Genomic DNA, 6,000 nt, shown 5'->3' on the forward strand with positions numbered 1-6,000 from the left:
ATACCCTGGGTTCCATGCCTTCTCGTTAACAATCCATTAACGTTTCTACAGCAACGACAGGATTTTCTTTTTGGTCGAGTATCTCTTTTCCGATGCATTATTTCTTCTTTACTTTATCCCTCGCACCCTCACATTGACGATTTAACACAGAAATTGCGTCGCAATGAGATACTCTGGGTTCCAAGCCTTCTCTTTGAGAATCCAAGAACGTTTCTACGGCAACGACAGGATTTTCTTTTGGGGGTCGAGTATCTCCTTTCCGTGCATTATTTCTTCTTTACTGTGTCCCTCGCACCCTCACATTGACGAATTGAGACAGAAATTGCGTCGAAATGAAATACTCTGCGTTCCATGCCTTCTCTTTCCCAATCCAGGAACGTTTCTACGGCAACGACATGATTTTCTTTTGGGGTCGAGTATCTCCTGTCTGATCCTTTATTTCTCCTTTACCGTATCCCTCGCACCCTCACATTGACGAATTAACACAGAAATTGCGTCGAAATGAAATACTCTGAGTTCCATGGATTCTCTTTCCCAATCCAGCAACGTTTCTACGGCAACAAGAGGAATTACTTTTGGGGTCGAGTATCTCCTTTCCAATGCACTATTTCTTCTTTACTGTATCCCTCGCATCCTCACATTGACGAATTAACACAGAAATTGCGTCGAAATGAAATACTCTGAGTTCTATGCCTTCTCTTTCCCAATCCAGGAACGTTTCTACGGCAACGAGAGGAGTTTTTTTGGGGTCGAGTATCTCCTTTCCGATGCACTATTTCTTCTTTACCGTATCCCTCGCACCCTCACATTTACAAATTAAGTCTGAAGTTGCGTCGAAATGAAATTCTCTGGGTTCCATGCCATCTCTTTCCCAATCCAGCAATGTTTCTACGGCAACGACAGGATTTTCTTTTTGGGTCGTGTATCTCCTTCACGATGCACTATTTCTTCTTTACCATATCCCTCGCACCCTCACATTGACGAATTGACACAGAAATTGCGTTGAAACGAACTACTCTGGATTCCATGCCTTCTCTTTCCCAATCCAGGAACGATTTTACGGCAACGACAGGATTTTCTTTTAGGGTCGAGTATCTCCTTTCCGATGCACTATTTCTTTTTTACCGTATCCCTTGCAACCTCACAATGATGAATTAACACAGAAATCACGTCGAAAAGAAATACTCTGGGTTCCATGCCTTCTCTTTCCCAATCCAGGAACGTTTCTACGGCAACGACAGGATTTTCCTTTTGGTCGAGTATCTCTTTTCCGATGCACTATTTCTTCTTTACTGTATCCCTCGCACCCTCACATTGACGATTTAAGACAGAAATTGCGTCGAAATGAAATACTCTGTGTGCCATGCCTTCTCTTTCCCAATCCAGGAACATTTCTACGGCAACGAGAGGATTTTCTTTTGGGGTCGAGTATCTCCTTTCCGATGCACTATTTCTTCTTTACTGTATCCCTCGCCCCCTCACATTGACGAATTAACACCGAAATTGCGTCGAAATGAAATTCTCTGGGTTCCATGACATCTCTTTCCCAATCCAGGAACGATTTTACGGCAACGACAGGATTTTCTCTTGGGGTCGAGTATCTCCTTTCCGATGCACTATTTCTTCTTTACTGTTTCCTCGCACCCTCACATTGACGACTTAACACAGTAATTGCGTCGAAATGAAATACTCTGTGTTTCATGCCTTCTCTTTCCCAATCCAGGAACGTTTCTACAGCAACGACAAGATTTTCTCTTGGGGTCGAGTATCTCCTATCCTATCCACTATTTCTTGTTTACCATATCCCTCGCACCCTCACATTGACGAATTAACACAGAAATTGCGTCGAAATTAATTACTCTGGGTTCCATGCCTTCTCTTTCCCAATCCAGGAACGATTTTACGGCAACGACAGGATTTTCTTTTGGGGTCGAGTATGTCCTTTCCGATAAACTATTTCTTCTTTACTGTTTCCCTCGCACCCTCACATTGACGAATTAGCACAGAAATTGCGTCGAAATGAAATACTCTGGGTTCCATGCCTTCTCTTCCCCATTCAACGACGTCTCTACGGCGACGACAGGATTTTTTTTTGGTGTTGAGTTTCACCTTTCCGATGCACTATTTCTTCTTTACCGTATCCCTCGCACCCTCACATTGGCGAATTAACACAGAAGTTGTGTCGCAATGAAATGCTATGGGTTCCATGCCATCTCTTTCCCAATCCAGGAACGTTTCTACGGCAACGACAGCATTTTCTTTTGGGGTGGAGTATCTAATTTCCGATGCACTATTTCTTCCTTACTGTATCCCTAGCAACCTCACATTGCCGAATTAACACAGAAATTGCGTCGAAATTAAATACTCTGTGTTCCATGCGTTCTCTTTCCCAATCCGGAAACATTTCTAAGGCAACGACAGGATTTTCTTTTGTGGTGGAGTATCTCCATTCCGTGGCACTATGTCTCCTTTACTGAATCCCTCGCACCCTCACATTGACGAATTAACACAGAAATAGCGTCGAAATGAAATACTCTGTGTTCCATGCATTCTCTTTCCCAATCCAGGAACGTGTCTACGGCAACGACAGGATTTTCTTTTGGGGTCGACTATCTCTTTCCGATGCACTATTTCTTCCTTACCGTATCCCTCGCACCCTCACATTGACGAATTAACACAGAAATATCGTCGAAATTAAATACTCTGTGTTCCATGCAATCTCTTTCCCAATCCAGGAACGTGTCTACGGCAACAACAGGATTTTCTTTAGGGGTCGAGTATCTCCTTTCCGATGCACTATTTCTTCTTTACTGTATCCCTCGCAACCTCACATTGACGATTTTACACAGAAATTGCGTCGCAATGAAATTCTCTGCGTTCCAGGCCTTCTCTTCCCATTCCAGGAACGTTTCTAAGGCTATGACAGGATTTTCTTTTGCGGTCGAGTATCTCCTTCACGATGCACTATTTCTTCTTTACCATATCCCTCGCACCCTCACATTGACGAATTGACACAGACATTGCGTTGAAACGAAATACTCTGGATTCCATGACTTCTCTTTCCCAATCCAGGAACGATTCTACGGCAACGACAGGATTTTCTTTTAGGGTCGAGTATCTCCTTTCCGATGCACTATTTCTTTTTTACCGTATCCCTTGCACCCTCACAATGAAGAATTAACACAGAAATTGCGTCGAAAAGAAATACTCTGCGTTCCATGCCTTCTCTATCCCAATCCAGGAACGTTTCTACGGCAACGACAGGATTTTCTTTTTGGTCGAGTATCTCTTTTCCGATGCACTATTTCTTCTTTACTGTATCCCTCGCAGCCTCACATTGACGATTTAACACAGAAAGTGCGTCGCAATGTAATACTCTGAGTTCCAAGCCTTCTGTTTCAAAATCCACGAACGTTTCTACGGCAACAACAGGATTTTCTTTTGGGGTCGATTATCTCCTTTCCGATGCACTATTTCTTCTTTACTGTATCCCTCGCACCCTCACATTGACGATTTAAGACAGAAATTGCGTCGAAATGAAATACTCTGGGTGCCATGCCTTCTCATTCCCAATCCAGGAACAATTCAACGGCAACGACAGGATTTTCTTTTGGGGTCGAGTATCTCCGTTCCGATGCACTATTTCTTATTTACTGTATCCCTCGCACCCTCACATTGACGAATTAACACCGAAATTGCGTCGAAATGAAATTCTCTGGGTTCCATGACTTCTCTTTCCCAATCCAGGAACGTCTCTATGGCAACGACAGGATTTTCTTTTGGGGTCGAGTATGTCCTTTCCGATGCACGATTTCTTCTTTACTGTTTCCATCGCACCCTCACATTGTCGAATTAACACAGAAATTGCGTCGAAATGAATTACTCTGGGTTCCATGCCTTCTCTCTCCCAATCCAGGAACGTTTCTACGGCAAAGACAGGATTTTCTTTTGGGGTCGTTTATCTCCTTCACGATGCACTATTTCTTCTTTACTGTATCCCTCGCACCCTCACATTGATGATTTAACACAGAAATTGCGTCGCAATGAAATACTCTGCGTTCCAGGCCTTCTCTTCCCATTCCAGGAACGTTTCTAAGGCTATGACAGGATTATCTTTTGGGGTCGAGTATCTCCTTTCCGATGCACTATTTCTTCTTTACTGTATCCCTCGCACCCTCACATTGACGAATTAACACATAAGTTGCGTCGAAATGAAATAGTCTGTGTTCTTGCATTCTTTTTCTCAAGCCAGGAACATTTCTAAGGCAACGACAGGATTTTCTTCTGGGGTCGGCTATCTCTTTCCGATGCACTATTTCTTCTTTACGTATCCCTCGCACCCTCACATTGTCGAATTAACACATAAATTGCGTCGAAATGAAATATTCTGTGTTCCAAGGCTTCTCTTTCAAAATACAGGAACGTTTCTACGGCAACGACAGCATTTTCTTTTGGATTCGAGTATCTTTTTTCCGATGCACTATTTCTTCTTTACTGTATCCCTCGCACCCTCACATTGACGATTTAACACAGAAATTGCGTCGAAATGAAATACCCTGGGTTCCATGCCTTCTCTTTAACAATCCAGGAACGTTTCTACGGCAACAACAGGATTTTCTTATTGTTCGAGAATCTCTTTTCCGATGCACGATTACTTCTTTACTGTATCCCTCGAACCCTCATATTGACGAATGAACACAGATATTGCGTCGAAAGGAAATACTCTGTGTTCCATGCCTTCTCTTTCCCAATCTATTAACATTAATACGGCAACGACAGGATTTTCTTTTGGGGTCGAGTATCTCCTTTCTGATGCACTATTTCTTCTTTACTGTATCCCTCGAACCCTCACATTGACAAATGAACACAGATATTGCGTCGAAAGGAAATACTCTGTGTTCCATGCCTTCTCTTTCCCAATCTATTAACATTAATACGGCAACGACAGGATTTTCTTTTGGGGTCGAGTATCTCCTTTCCGATGCACTATTTCTTCTTTACTGTATCCCACGAACCCTCACATTGACGAATTAACACAGAAATTGCGTCGAAATAAAATACTCTGTATTCCATGCCATCTCTTTAACAATCTATTAACATTAATACGGCAAAGACAGGATTTTCTTTTGGGGTCGAGTTTTCCTTTCCGATGCACTATTTCTTCTTTACTGTATCCCTCGCACCCTCACATTGTCGAATTAACACAGAATTTGCGTCGAAATGAAATACCCTGGGTTCCATGCCTTCTCGTTAACAATCCGTTAACGTTTCTACAGCAACGACAGGATTTTCTTTTTGGTCGAGTATCTCTTTTCCGATGCATTATTTCTTCTTTACTTTATCCCTCGCACCCTCACATTGACGATTTAACACAGAAATTGCGTCGCAATGAAATACTCTGGGTTCCAAGCCTTCTCTTTGAGAATCCAAGAACGTTTCTACGGCAACGACAGGATTTTCTTTTGGGGGTCGAGTATCTCCTTTCCGTGCATCATTTCTTCTTTACTGTGTCCCTCGCACCCTCACATTGACGAATTGAGACAGAAATTGCGTCGAAATGAAATACTCTGCGTTCCATGCCTTCTCTTTCCCAATCCAGGAACGTTTCTACGGCAACGACATGATTTTCCTTTGGGGTCGTGTATCTCCTGTCTGATCCATTATTTCTCCTTTACCGTATCCCTCGCACCCTCACATTGACGAATTAACACAGAAATTGCGTCGAAATGAATTTGGGTTCCATGCCTTCTCTTTCCCAATCCAGGAACGTTTCTACAGCAACCACAGGAGTTTCTTTTGGCGTCGAGTATCTCCTTTCCGATGCACTATTTCTTCTTTACCGTATCCCTCGCACCCTCACATTGACGAATTAACACCGAAATTGCGTGGAAATGAAATTCTCTGAGTTCCATTACTTCTCTTTCCCAATCCAGGAACGTTTCTACGGCAACGACAGGATTTTCTTTTGGGGTCGAGTATCTCCTTTCCGATGCACTATTT

The sequence above is a fragment of the Schistocerca serialis genome, chromosome 12 (assembly GCF_023864345.2).
Source record: "Schistocerca serialis cubense isolate TAMUIC-IGC-003099 chromosome 12, iqSchSeri2.2, whole genome shotgun sequence".
NCBI lineage: Eukaryota > Metazoa > Arthropoda > Insecta > Orthoptera > Acrididae > Schistocerca > Schistocerca serialis.